Source organism: Cervus elaphus, chromosome X (genome assembly GCF_910594005.1).
Source record: "Cervus elaphus chromosome X, mCerEla1.1, whole genome shotgun sequence".
Taxonomy (NCBI): domain Eukaryota; kingdom Metazoa; phylum Chordata; class Mammalia; order Artiodactyla; family Cervidae; genus Cervus; species Cervus elaphus.
Window position 1 is genome coordinate 117224089 of NC_057848.1, and position 15315 is coordinate 117239403.

At 41.1% G+C, this 15315-nt stretch overlaps 1 pseudogene; it reads left to right on the forward strand.

Moving 5' to 3' along the window:
• The first annotated feature begins 10390 nt into the window (after positions 1 to 10390).
• LOC122690138 lies at positions 10391 to 11338 on the forward strand (annotated as a pseudogene).
• The last annotated feature ends 3977 nt before the right edge of the window (positions 11339 to 15315 follow it).

Genomic DNA, 15315 nt, shown 5'->3' on the forward strand with positions numbered 1-15315 from the left:
CCTCAATATCTATTTATCTCTTTCTCTTTCTTGTGTTTGTCAAAATGTGGTTTCTGCTGGTACACTGGGATGACCCAGAGGGATGGGATGGGGAGGGAGGTGGGAGGGGGGTTCAGGATGGGGAACACAAGTAAATCCATGGCTGATTCATGTCAATGTATGGCAAAAACCACTACAATATTGTAAAGTAGTTAGCCTCCAACTAATAAAAATAATTGGGAAAAAAAACAAAATCATAAAAAAAAAAATGTGGTTTCTGTATCAATACATTCTTCCTTCTCCTTCAAAAAGCAACATAAATAGCTTTTAAAAAGTAAAATTTCACATGTGTCTGAAGCTGTGTGTGCTGTCACTCAGTCGTGTCCAACACTTTGCAACCCCAGGGGCTGTAGCCCACCAGTCTCCTCTGTCCATGGAATTTTCAGGGTAAGAATACTGGAGTGGGTTGCCATTTCCTACTGCAGAGGATCTTCCTGACCCAGGGATTGTACTTGAATCTCTTGCGTCTCCTGCACTGACAGGCGGATTCTTTACCAATGCACCACCTGGGAAACCTTGTCTGAAGCTGGGTCCTCCTTAATTTTTTTTGTCCCTCTTTCTCTGTTTTACCTCTTTAGGAAACTTTTAAAGATTAACTGATCAAAAACCATTCAGTTGTTATGTGTATGTACACTTTTTCAGTCCAAATTAAGCCATCAAAATGTCTAAAAACAAGAAAAGAAACTGTTATTAATGATGCTTCTTTTTGTCAACACTGAAAAGTGTACTTACATAATAGCCTTTGTTATTCTAATTATGAGAAAAGAACTTAATTCCAAGATGAAGGAGAGTTTTTTATACAACTAGAGTCTTTATAAATTAGTTTACCATTTAAAAATAATGTTACCACAATATTTTGGTTTGTACAAAACCAGGGTTAAATTATTTAAACTTTCTAAATTTCTTACACTGGTTTTATGAGTTAACTAAGTTACCATTGTCTCCATAATTTTATGAGAAAATATATATACAAACAATTAAATGACAATAACAAATGTCTTTTTATTTTTATTTTTATTTTTTTTAGTTGGAGGCTAATTACTTCACAACATTTCAGTGGGTTTTGTCATACATTGATATGAATCAGCCATAGATTTACACGTATTCCCCATCCCGATCCCCCCTCCCACCTCCCTCTCCACCCGATTCCTCTGGGTCTTCCCAGTGCACCAGGCCTGAGCACTTGTCTCATGTGTCCCACCTGGGCTGGTGATCTGTTTCACCATAGATAGTATACATGCTGTTCTTTTGAAATATCCCACCCTCACATTCTCCCACAGAGTTCAAAAGTCTGTTCTGTATTTCTGTGTGTCTTTTTCTGTTTTGCATATAGGGTTATCGTTACCATCTTTCTAAATTCCATATATATGTGTTAGTATGCTGTAATGTTCTTTATCTTTCTGGCTTACTTCACTCTGTATAAGGGGCTCCAGTTTCATCCATCTCATTAGGACTGATTCAAATGAATTCTTTTTAACGGCTGAGTAATATTCCATGGTGTATATGTACCACAGCTTCCTTATCCATTCATCTGCTGATGGGCATCTAGGTTGCTTCCATGTCCTGGCTATTATAAACAGTGCTGCGATGAACATTGGGGTGCACGTGTCTCTTTCAGATCTGGTTTCCTCAGTGTGTATGCCCAGAAGTGGGATTGCTGGGTCACATGGCAGTTCTATTTCCAGTTTTTTAAGAAATCTCCACACTGTTTTCCATAGTGGCTGTACTAGTTTGCATTCCCACCAACAGTGTAAGAGGGTTCCCTTTTCTCCACACCCTCTCCAGCATTTATTGCTTGTAGACTTTTGGATAGCAGCCATCCTGACTGGCGTGTAATGGTACCTCATTGTGGTTTTGATTTGCATTTCTCTAATAATGAGTGATGTTGAGCATCTTTTCATGTGTTTGTTAGCCATCTGTATGTCTTCTTTGGAGAAATGTCTGTTTAGTTCTTTGGCCCATTTTTTGATTGGGTCATTTATTTTTCTGGAATTGAGCTGCAGGAGTTGCTTGTATATTTCTGAGATTAATCCTTTGTCTGTTTCTTCATTTGCTATTATTTTCTCCCAATCTGAGGGCTGTCTTTTCACCTTACTTATAGTTTCCTTTGTAGTGCAAAAGCTTTTAAGTTTCATTAGATCCCATTTGTTTAGTTTTGCTTTTATTTCCAATATTCTGGGAGGTGGGTCATAGAGGATCTTGCTGTGATTTATGTCGGAGAGTGTTTTGCCTATGTTCTCCTCTAGGAGTTTTATAGTTTCTGGTCTTACATTTAGATCTTTAATCCATTTTGAGTTTATTTTTGTGTATGGTGTTAGAAAGTGTTCTAGCTTCATTCTTTTACAAGTGGTTGACCAGCTTTCCCAGCACCACTTGTTAAAGAGGTTGTCTTTTTTCCATTGTATATCCTTGCCTCCTTTGTCAAAGATAAGGTGTCCATAGGTTCGTGGATTTATCTCTGGGCTTTCTATTCTGTTCCATTGGTCTATATTTCTGTCTTTGTGCCAGTACCATACTGTCTTGATGACTGTGGCTTTGTAGTAGAGTCTGAAGTCAGGCAGGTTGATTCCTCCAGTTCCATTCTTCTTTCTCAAGATTACTTTGGCTATTCGAGGTTTTTTGTATTTCCATACAAATTGTGAAATTCTTTGGTCTAGTTCTGTGAAAAATACCGTTGGTAGCTTGATAGGGATTGCATTGAATCTATAGATTGCTTTCGGTAGAATAGCCATTTTGACAATATTGATTCTTCCAATCCATGAACACGGTATGTTTCTCCATCTGTTTGTGTCCTCTTTGATTTCTTTCATCAGTGTTTTATAGTTTTCTATGTATAGGTCTTTTGTTTCTTTAGGTAGATATACTCCTAAGTATTTTATTCTTTTTGTTGCAATGGTGAATGGTATTGTTTCCTTAATTTCTATTTCTGTATTTTCATTGTTAGTATATAGGAATGCAAGGGATTTCTGTGTGTTAATTTTATATCCTGCATCTTTACTATATTCATTGATTAGCTCTAGTAATTTTCTGGTAGAGTCTTTAGGGTTTTCTATGTAGAGGATCATGTCATCTGCAAACAGTGAGAGTTTCACTTCTTCTTTTCCTATCTGGATTCATTTTACTTCTTTTTCTGCTCTGATTGCTGTGGCCAAAACTTCCAAAACTATGTTGAATAGTAGTGGTGAGAGTGGGCACCCTTGTCTTGTTCCTGATTTCAGGGGAAATGCTTTCAATTTTTCACCATTGAGGGTGATGCTTGCTGTGGGTTTGTCATATATAGCTTTTATTATGTTGAGGTATGTTCCTTCTATTCCTGCTTTTTGGAGAGTTTTAATCATAAATGAGTGTTGAATTTTGTCAAAGGCTTTCTCTGCATCTATTGAGATAATCATATGGTTTTTATCTTTCAATTTGTTAATGTGGTGTATTACATTGATTGATTTGTGGATATTAAAGAATCCTTGCATTCCTGGGATAAAGCCCACTTGGTCATGGTGTATGATTTTTTTAATATGTTGTTGGATTCTGTTTGCTAGAATTTTGTTAAGGATTTTTGCATCTATGTTCATCAGTGATATTGGCCTGTAGTTTTCTTTTTTTGTGGCATCTTTGTCTGGTTTTGGAATTAGGGTGATGGTGGCCTCATAGAATGAGTTTGGAAGCTTACCTTCATCTACAATTTTCTGGAAGAGTTTGAGTAAGATAGGTGTTAGCTCTTCTCTAAATTTTTGGTAGAATTCAGCTGTGAAGCCATCTGGTCCTGGGCTTTTGTTTGCTGGAAGATTTCTGATTACAGTTTCGATTTCCTTGCTTGTGATGGGTCTGTTAAGATCTTCTATTTCTTCCTGGTTCAGTTTTGGAAAGTTATACTTTTCTAAGAATTTGTCCATTTCATCCAAGTTGTCCATTTTATTGGCATAGAGCTGCTGGTAGTAGTCTCTTATGATCCTTTGTATTTCAGTGTTGTCTGTTGTTATCTCTCCATTTTCATTTCTAATTTTGTTAATTTGGTTCTTCTCTCTTTGTTTCTTAATGAGTCTTGCTAATGGTTTGTCAATTTTGTTTATTTTTTCAAAAAACCAGCTTTTAGCTTTGTTGATTTTTGCTATGGTCTCTTTAGTTTCTTTTGCATTTATTTCTGCCCTGATATTTAAGATTTCTTTCCTTCTGCTAACCCTGGGGTTCTTCATTTCTTCCTTCTCTAATCGCTTTAGGTGTAGAGTTAGGTTATTTATTTGGTTTTTTTCTTGTTTCTTGATGTAAGCCTGTAATGCTATGAACCTTCCCCTTAGCACTGCTTTTACAGTGTCCCATAGGTTTTGGGTTGTTGTGTTTTCATTTTCATTCATTTCTATACATATTTTGATTTCTTTTTTGATTTCTTCTATGATTTGTTGGTTATTCAGAAGCGTATTATTTAGCCTCCATATGTTTGAATTTTTAACAATTTTTTTCCTGTAATTGAGATCTAATCTTACTGCACTGTGGTCAGAAAAGATGACTGGAATGATTTCAATTTTTTTGAATTTTCCAAGACCAGATTTATGGCCCAGGATGTGATCTATTCTGGAGAAGGTTCCGTGTGCACTTGAGAAAAAGGTGAAGTTGATTGTTTTGGGGTGAAATGTCCTATAGATATCAATTAGGTCTAGCTGGTCCATTGTGTCATTTAAGGTTTGTGTTTCCTTGTTAATTTTCTGTTTAGTTGATCTATCCATAGTTGTGAGTGGGGTATTAAAGTCTCCCACTATTATTGTGTTACTATTAATTTCCTCTTTCATACTCGTTAGTGTTTGCCGTACATATTGCGGTGCTCCTATGTTGGGTGCATATATATTTATAACTGTTATATCTTCTTCTTGGATTGATCCTTTGATCATTATGTAGTGTCCTTCTTTGTCTCTTTTCACATCCTTTATTTTAAAGTCTATTTTATCTGATATGAGTATTGCGACTCCTGCTTTCTTTTGGTCTCCGTTTGCATGAAATATTTTTTTCCAGCCCTTCACTTTTAGTCTGTATGTGTCTCTTGTTTTGAGGTGGGTCTCTTGTAGACAGCATATATAGGGGTCTTGTTTTTGTATCCATTCAGCCAATCTTTGTCTTTTGGTTGGGGCATTCAACCCATTTACATTTAGGGTAATTATTGATATGTGTGGTCCCGTTGCCATTTACTTTGTTGTTTTGGGTTCACGTTTATACAACCTTTCTGCATTTCCTGTCTAGAGAAGATCCTTTAGCATTTGTTGAAGAGCTGGTTTGGTGGTGCTGAATTCTCTCAGCTTTTGCTTATCTGTAAAGCTTTTGAATTCTCCTTCATATCTGAATGAGATCCTTGCTGGATACAGTAATCTAGGTTGTAGGTTATTCTCTTTCATTACTTTCAGTACGTCCTGCCATTCCCTTCTGGCCTGGAGGGTTTCTATTGATAGATCAGCTGTTATCCTTATGGGAATCCCTTTGTGTGTTATTTGTTGTTTCTCCCTTGCTGCTTTTAATATTTGTTCTTTGTGTTTGATCTTTGTTAATTTGATTAATATGTGTCTTGGGGTGTTTCGCCTTGGGTTTATCCTGTTTGGGACTCTCTGGGTTTCTTGGACTTGGGTGGCTATTTCCTTCCCCATTTTAGGGAAGTTTTCAGCTATTATCTCCTCGAGTATTTTCTCATGGCCTTTCTTTTTCTCTTCTTCTTCTGGAACTCCTATGATTCGAATGTTGGGGCGTTTCACATTGTCCCAGAGGTCCCTGATGTTGTCCTCATTTCTTTTGATCCTTTTTTCTTTTTTCCTCTCTGCTTCATTTATTTCCACCATTTTATCTTCTACCTCACTTATCCTATCTTCTGCCTCCGTTATTCTACTCTCGGTTCCCTCCAAAGTGTTTTTGATCTCATTCATTGCATTATTCATTTTTAATTGAGTCTTTTTTATTTCTTCTAGGTCTTTATTAAACAGTTCTTGTATCTTTTCAATCTTTGTCTCCGGGCTATTTATCTGTAACTCCATTTTGTTTTCAAGATTTTGGATCATTTTTATTATCATTATTCTAAATTCTTTTTCAGGTAGATTCCCTATCTCCTCCTCTTTTGTTTGACTTGGTGGGCATTTTTCATGTTCCTTTACCTGTTGGGTATTTCTTTGCCTTTTCATCTTGTTTAGATTGCTGTGTCTGGAGTGGGCTTTCTGTATTCTGGAGGTCTGTGGTTCCTTTTTATTGTGGAGGATTTACCCAGTGGGTGGGGTTAGACGATTGGCTTGTCAAGGTTTCCTGGTTAGGGAAGCTTGTGTCAGTGTTCTGGTGCGTGGAACTTGATTTCTTCTCTTTGGAGAGCAATGGAGTGCCCAGTAATGAGTTTTGAGATGGGTCTATGTGTTAGGTGTGACCTTGGGCGGCCTGTATGTTGATGTTCAGGGCTATGTTCCTGCGTTGCTGGAGAATTTGCGTGGTATGTCTTGCTCTAAAACTTATTGGCTCTTGGGTAGTGGTTGGTTTCAGTGTAGGTATGGAGGCTTTTGGACGGTCACTTATTACTTAAAGTTCCATGTAGTCAGGAGTTTTCTGGTGTTCTCAGGTTTTGGGCTTAAGTCTCCTGCCTCTGGATTTCAGTTTTATTATTCCTGTAGTCTCAGGACTTCTCCAGCTATACAGCACTGATAAGAAAACTTCTAGGTTAATGGCGAAAAGATTCTCCCCTGTTAGGGACACCCAGAGAGGTTCACAGAGTTACATGAAGAAGAGGAGAGAGAGGAGGGAGATAGAGATGAGCAGGAGGAGAAAAAGGGGGACTCAAGAGGAGAGAGACAGATCTACGCAGCTGTCTGTTCCCAGAGTGTTCCCCGTAGCCCAGTCACCTACAAAGATTCACAGAATTGGATTGGGAAGAGAAGGGGAGAGGAGGAAATAGAGGTGTTCTGAGGTAGAAAACAGAGAGTCAAGATTGGGAGAGAATAATCTTTGGTTTAAAAATAGGGCTTCTCTTCTTTTTCTTTTTTGTAAGGTTATAGTGTATTGAAAATGAAAATTAAGGAGTAGTAGAGGAGTACTAGAGGACTTTAAAAGAAATAAGAGAAAAAGAAAAATAGAAAATAGAAGAGAAAAGGGAAAGAAAAAAAAAGAAGAAAAAAGAAAAAAAAAGAAAAAGAAAGAAAAGAAAGAAAATTTTTTTTCCCTAATTAAAAAAATCATAAAAATCTATGGAAATGAAAGTTAAAGAGTAATGAGGGAGTAATAGGGAATTTTAAAGGAAAATAAAAGAGAAAAAATTAAAAAAATGAAAAGAAAAAAAAAGAAAAAAGTAAAATTATATCTAGGAGTTCCTCTGGAGCTGTTGCGGTCAGTGTGGGTTCGGCTCAGTTTCAGATAGCTCCTCGTTCCAGCTTACACTTCTCGATATCTACAGGCCCCTTCCGGTGTAGTCGGTGTTTCCTAGAGGGATTTTAATCTGTTGCACCAGTCCCTTCTGAAGCGGTTCCCTTTGTTTATTTGGCTTCTGTTTGCCGGTCTCTTCAGAGCCTCATTTGCGCCCTGACACAGGCGGGCGGAGGTGGACTCTTATTCAGGTAGCTAGTTCCGTCGCTCTGCGGGGAGGGGCTGGCGCTGCAGGGAGGGGCTGGCGCTGCGGGGAGGGGCTGGCGCTGTGGGGACGGGCTGGCGCTGCGGGGAGGGGCTGGCGCTGCGGGGCGGGGCTGACGCTGCGGGGAGGGGCTGGCGCTGCGGGGAGGGGCTGGCGCTGCGGGGCGGGGCTGGCGCTGCGGGGCGGGGCTGACGCTGCGGGGAGGGGCTGGCCCTGCGGGGAGGGGCTGGCGCTGCCGGGAGGGGCTGATGCTGCTTTCTCCGTCTGCGCTGCTCAGGCTCCCGGCTGTTCTATATGGAGCGCGCCCCGCGTTGCGCGAGGTTCCAGCCCTCGGGTGTTCCACAAAAGCGCGGAACGAAAAGCTGCGCCTGCTCTCTGTGCCCTCCCCGTCAGAGCGGTCCAGGCCGCCAGGGGCTTGGTGGGCGCACTCTCCCCAGGTGTGGCGCGCCCACTCCCTTCCACGGTCCCAGTTTCAGTTTCCTCTGGCGCCAGTCGGGTGCGTGCGCCTTCTGCCCTCCGCGTCCCCAGCCCCAGTCCCCACCCGCGCCGGTCAGGTGCCTGCGCCCTGTGTCTCTCCGCGACCTTCCCCTCCCCCCTGACTCCTGCCTCAGGCGGGGCTGGGACGGTCCGCAGCCTGCGAGCTCTTCTCTGGACTTTCTCGGTCTCTTTGTTCTGCGAACGGCCGGCAGTGTGTTCGGGCCGGTTAATTTTCTCTCTCTCTTTTGGTCTCCCACAGCTCAAGTTGGCAACTCACAGAAGCTCCCTCCAATTGTCCTCAGGGCACTCAGGCCCGGACCCTACCCCAAGCAATGCCGCCTAAGACTCCCTTCCCGGACGGATCTCCGTCCTTAGCTCTTTTGTCTCACTTTTTATCTTTTATATTTTGTCCTACCTCCTTTCGAAGACAATGGGCTGCTTTTCTGGGCGCCTGATGACCTCAACTAGCGATCAGAAGTTGTTTTGCGAAGTTTGCTCTGCGTTCAGTTATTCTTTTGATGAATTTGTAGGAGAGAAAGTGGTCTCCCCGTCCTACTCCTCCGCCATCTTAACAAATGTCTTTTTAAAGAGTTTAATTTTATGAAATTCTTAAGTTGCTACAAATCACAAAAATTTAACATATTAGCTAAAACTGAAATTTCCACATCCTGACTACCTTTAAGGCCTTAGTTAAAAGGTTAAGTTAATTAATAAATAATCCTTGGCTATCTGGACAGTTTCTATGTAAGAAACAGATACAAAACCCTGGTCATTGAACACAATTTTTTATTCTTATCTCCCGGAATGGCACTGTCCTTATCTTCCATAAATTCAGGAAAAGTGAAGAGAACTAATGAGATTTCAAAACCAAAAAATTTAAAGCTCTCGGAAACTTCTTGAATGTCCATGGCCTAAAGTCTTGCCATTATCCTTAACAGCAGTAAGATCTGTCTCCTCTAGGACCCACAAGTTACCTCCTTCTGAGTAAATAATGGGTTGCCCCATGGATTTGGAAAGTACTCTCCATCTTAGACTCTACTCTATGACATGCTGATGTCACTAATTACAGCAGGGGACTCATACCTCCAGTTTTATCACCAACAAGTACAGCTGTTTTTTTTGTTTGTTTGTTTTTGTTTTGTTTTCCAAAACACCCACCTAAGCAGCCTCTGCATGATCCCAAGCCTGAAGGCTTGGCTGCCTGAAGAGGCATTAGAGAAAAACTGCCCTTGAGCCTCAGTGGAAAAGAGATTTTCAGGTACTGTTAGCAACTGACCCAACCAAACTCCAAAGTACTGACGTTTATGTTTTCCGACTTAAAAGACACATATGACTTCATCCTGAATACTGGATGGCCATTCCATTGGCACAATTTAACACTATTCTTAGGATCCCTCCAGGAACTGCTGACTGCAGAAGTGGACAGCTTCTGCCCAAGGTTAATCTCATTCTTCAGTGGCCTGTTTCTTTCCCTTTACCACTCATCATGCCTGTTATTGTACTTTACACTCCCCAGTAAGTCTTCTCAATATGTTCTCCCTTACCTTCATCCTGTGACTTTTGACCCTATATGACCTTCTGCCACTTAAAAAATAAAATGTCCTGACAGGTCTTTCTCAAACCACAACTACCACTCTGAACTTAACTGTTTGCTGACAAAAATTTAATCATTTTTCTTTTAAACACTTGAGAAGATACATTTCCTATTAAGGCCCATTCTGGTTCTTCTGGGATTCCCTGGTGGCTCAGACAGTAAAAAATTTGCCTGCAATGCAGGAGACCTGGGTTTGATCCCTGGGTTGGGAAGATCCCCTGGAGAAGGAAATGGCTACCCACTCCAGTATTCTTGCCTGGAGAATCCCATGGACAGAGGAGCCTGGTGGGCTACAGTCCATGGGGTCACAAAGAGTCGGACACGACTGAGGCACTAACACACTTGTCTGGTTCTTAAGTTTCCCTTACATCATTAATCCCAAACTTTGATCATATAATAACTGACCTCCAGTTCTGCAGCTCCGGTTCTGGTCCTTCTACTCCTCCGCATCCCACCACCTCCTGACGCTGCGCGTGACGTCACCACACCCGCAGCCGCCGTTACAGAGAGCAGAGCTCTGGGGCTAGAGCAAGTGGAGGAGGACAACAGCTGGTGGCCAAGCACAGAAGGGCGAGCTAGAGGGCCAGTGCTAGTGCCGAGCAACTGCCAGTACCTGCACAAGTACCCCGGGAACCCGCGACAGCGTGTGCTTGTGGCCCGTGTGCGGGTGGCAGTGCGGAAGGAGCGCAGTTCGGGCGGGTGGCATCATGGACGAGAAGGTGCTCACCAAAGAGTTGACCGTGGATCGAGCAGCTGAACAAGTGCAAGCAGCTGTCCGAGTCCCAGGTCAAGAGCCTCTGCGAGAAGGCTAAAGAAATCCTGACAAAAGAATCCAGTGTGCAAGTCGTTTGATGTCTAGTCACTGTCAGTAGAGATGTGCATGGGAAATTTCACGATCTCATGGAATTGTTTAGAATTGGTGGCACATCACCAGATACAAATTACTTGTTTATAGGCGATTATTTTGACAGAGGATATCATTCAGTGAAAACAGTTACTCTGCTTGTAGCTCTTAAGGTTCATTATTCTGAATGTATCACCTTTCTTCAGGGTAATCATGAAAGCAGACAGATCACACAAGTACATGGTTTCTATGATGAGTGTTTAACAAACTACAGAAATGCAAATGTTTAGAAATATTTTACAGATCTTTTTGACTATCTTCCTATCACTGGATAGAATATCACTTCCTATTACTGAATGGGCAGATCTGTCTACATGGTGGCCACTCAGCAGCCATAGATAACACTGGATTACATCAGAGCACTTGATCGTCTACAAGAAGTTCTCCATTAGGGTCCAGTGTATGACTTGCTGTGGTCAGATCCAGATGAACGGTGGAGGTTGGGTTATATCTCCTCAAGGAGCTGGTTACACCTTGGGGCAAGATATTTCTGAGACATTTAATCATGTAAATGGCCTCACGTTGGTGTCTAGAGCTCATCAGCTGGTGATGGAGGAATATAACTGGTACCATGACCCAAATGAAGTAATGATTTTCAGTGCTCCAAACTGTTGTTATCCTTGTGGTAACCAAGCTGCAATCATGGAACTTGATATTCTAAAATACTCTTTCTTTCAGTTTGAAGATACTCCCAGCACCTTGCAGAAGTGAGCCACATGTTACTCATGGTACCCTAGACTGCTTCCTGTAATGAAATTTTAAACTTGTACAGTTTTGCTCTTCCCATGCCATATAATGGATATGGGAAGAGCAACTCCACAAGTGTCAGAGAACAGTTAACACTCAAAAAAACTTGTTTTCACATGGACCAAAAAGATGTGCCATATAAAAATACAAAGCCTCTTGGAAGGACTGATGAAGGACTCAGCTGAAGGACTGATGCTAAAGCTGAAGCTCCAATACTTTGGCCACCTGATGCGAAGAACCAATTCATTGGAAAAGGCCATGATGCTGGGAAAGATTGAAGGCAGGAGAAGAAAGGGACAACAGAGGAAGAGATGGTTGGATGGTATCACTGATTCAATGGACATAAGTTTTGAGCAAGCTCCAGGAGATGAAGGACAGGGAAGCCTTGTGTGTTGCAGCCCATGGGGTCACAAAGAGTTGGACACGACTGAGAAGCTGAACTGAACTTGTCATCAACAGCCATGACCACTTTAGAATGAACCAATTCATTCCATGCTGAAGCGACATTGTTGGTCAAGAAACCAGTTTCTGGCCTATGGCTGTTTGTAGTTACTTTGCTTTCTCTGAGAAACTGCAGATAGTAAGATGTAAACATTAACACCTTGTGAACACAATTTAACTTCCATTTAGCTATAGCTTTAGTCATTATGACTGTAGATAGGAATAGCAGCAATCATTGGAGCTTAATGAACATTTTTAAAAATAAGTACCAAAGCCTCCCCTCCACTTGTGAGTTTTGAAATCATTTTGTTTATTTTTAGGGATACCATTTAATTTAATCATATGATTTGTCTGCGCTTGATTTATCTTCATTTCTAAAATCTTGGCCTCAAATTGTTCTTTGTTACTGTCAGAACCTGGTGAGTTGTTTTGAACAGAGTTTTTTTTTTCCTCCCTCCTATAAAATGATGTTACTGCACAAGAGCACTGCAGTGTTTTTTCATAATAAACTTGTGAACTAAGAACTGAGAAAGTCAATTTTAATTGATCAATGGGCAAGACTGGTGTTGTTTATTTAAAAGATGCATCAATTGATAAATTTTAGAATCTGTAGAATTCTAGATAAAGAAAAATAAGAATCAAGGCCACTAAAAAAAAAAACGGACCTCACATCAACAAAACACTTCTACTGAGGCTTGTTGTTCAGTTGCTCAGTCATGTCCAACTCTTTGTGACCCCATGGACTGTAGCACACCAGGCTTCCCTTTTTTTTAACCTTGCCACAGGGCTTGCAGGACCTTAGTTCCCCAACCAGGGATCAAACCCAGTCCCCCTGCAGTGGAAGCACGGAGTTCTAACCATTGGACCACCAGGGAAGTCCCTGGTACAAATACTTGTTCTTTTCAGAGACATTCTTTGGGGAACTGTTTACTTCCACTCACATTATCTGCCCATTTTAAGGGACATGTAATTAGCTCATGCAAAATGATACTTATACTTCCAAAAAGGTCTGTGCTCCATTAGGATACCATTTCTTATGTGGACATCAGACTTATGCCCACCCGCCACACACTAACTTATCCAATATGTTTGAGGTAATTGTTAGAGATTTTCAGATATTTAAAACTTCTTAAAACCTCTCTTCCAATGGATCAAATTCTCATGAAAAGTAGAGGGAAACAGCAGAATCTGGACAGCTCCCAGAAAGGTAACTGACTCTTCACGCATTCTCTGTGAGCTGCGGTTCCCACAGTGGTGAAAAGGTGGCCCCAAACCTGTCTCTGATCTTAACAGATGCCATAAATGACACAACTTCTACTCCAGAAGACTCCTCCACCCCACCCCACCCCAAAAATGTCTAAATTAATTAGCCAGATTGTCACTAGCAGTCTTATAGCCCTTTATTTCCTTGGCTAGCAGAGGAAAGGGTTCTCCTTTAGCAAACACCTCTTGATGTGCTTACATAAATACTACAGGTCAATAGAACAATTTCTGATGAGACTAAAAGAAAAAGGCATCAGGCTGTCTACAAGAGACCAGCTGAACCATAGCACATGTTTCCATGGCCTGGGTTAGGTCACCTAGGCTCCTATGTCAGGGTCTATTACAAGGATGAATGATCATCATTTTGTTTCTGGTAACTGCCTGTGGTGCTTTGGGGCAGAGCCTGTCCAGAGTCTTAAATGCCACTGAGCAGCCCTTGTCACATCACAAGATTCAGCACCTCATCCTGAAATAAAAGGAGAAAGAGAGACTTGCCCAAGTCCTTCTGCAGACAGCTTTCTCAGTGTTACCTCCAGATCAGCAAAATCTCAGTAACAGTGATGATTAGAATACATAGATTCATGTCCTGTGGCCTGACCTCATCTGCCCTTGGATGAAAGGGAGGAGCAAGAAAGACATGCAGCCCCTGACATTCAGGAGCTGGCCTGGCACTCACAGCAAAGCCTTGGTGCTCTCCTGTTGAACATGCCCAGTTTCACAGATTCCCAACATCAGACAAGGCTACTCTGTGACTAATGGATCAAGACAAAAACTAGACTAATAAACATTGTCCAAATTCCCAAAATGACTAAACATCACCCTCTCCTAGCTCCTATAAATGGGTGCTGCTTCTTTGTTAATCACTCCCTTTGCCTCACCTTTCTAGATAAGAATTAATATACCCAATCATAGAATCATTCTCACTTTCTAACAACCTCCAATCCTTGGAATCTCCCCCACAAATCGCCTTATATGAGGCCGCATCCCATAAAAGAATCTAACACCTTCTTATTGAGACATCCCGTGGTGTGTATGTTCTCCCTCATGACAAGGAATCAATGAACTCAGATTTGCATGGCTGGATGAACAAATTAATGAATAAAAGGACTTACATCATAATAAAAGATCCAGGACTTACCCCCTAAGAGCTCATGATGTAGCAGGAGAGACAAAGAAACAGTTCTCAGTCAGTGTGATGAATATCATAATGAAACATAAAGACAGGATGCTGTACAAGTGATATGTCAAAGCCAGGGGTGTCATTGAAGGCTTCCTGGGAGAGGGGAAACTAGGGTGAACCTTAGGTAGAAGTTAGCCCAGTACAGAGGCAGGGGTTGGATTTAGTGGGAGGAAAATAATGTTTTAGTCAGAGAGAGTAGTAAGTTCAAAGGCAAGAAGCAGAGAGAGTATATAACTAGACCATGACTGAGGTGAAGAAGGGACTACCAACAAGTCTTCTGGGCCTTATATGCTTTTAGGTCCACTGAAGGGTGGTAGGATCAGATTGTATTTTATGAAGATTCAATAACCACATACTGTGATCAAAGTTAAAAAAATCATTTACCTCCAGATGTTAAGATGGATACAGCATCACTTTTGTTGTATTGCAAAAAAGGCATAAATTGAATTAACCTTGAGGAAAAATTAAATGATCACAAATTAAGGAATATTCTACATTTTGAACTCCAAAAATATCAATGTCATGAAACAAAATAAGGCTGAGGAGCTGTTCCAGGTTCAAGGAAACTAAACATGACTAAACACCATGCTTTGCCCTGGACTGGATTTGGGAATGAAATACTTTTTTTCTTTTGCTAGAGAGGATGTCAGCGGGACAACTGGTGTAACTCAGCTAAATAATACTATGTCCATGTTAATTGCCTGATCTTGGGAATTCCCTGGTGTTCCAGTGGTTAGGACTCTGCATTGTCACTGCTGCTGAGGGCTCAAATTCAATCCCTGGTCAAGATTCCCAGGATCCATGTGGCAATCCTCCCCTCCCCCCAGAAAAAATCACCTGATCTTGATAGTTGTACTGCGGTTATATAAGAGAATGTCTTTGTCTTCTGGAAATGTGCATCACATTTAGGTAAAGGAAAATCATGTCCATAACTAACTCTCAAACTGTTTAGAAAACTTCTCAGAAAAAAAAATAAAAATATATATATATGTAAATGAGAGAAGCATAAAACAAATGTGGTAAACTGTTAATATTTGGGGAATCTAGGTGAAGGATAGTCATGAATTCCTTATATTATTTCGGCAACTATTTTGTAA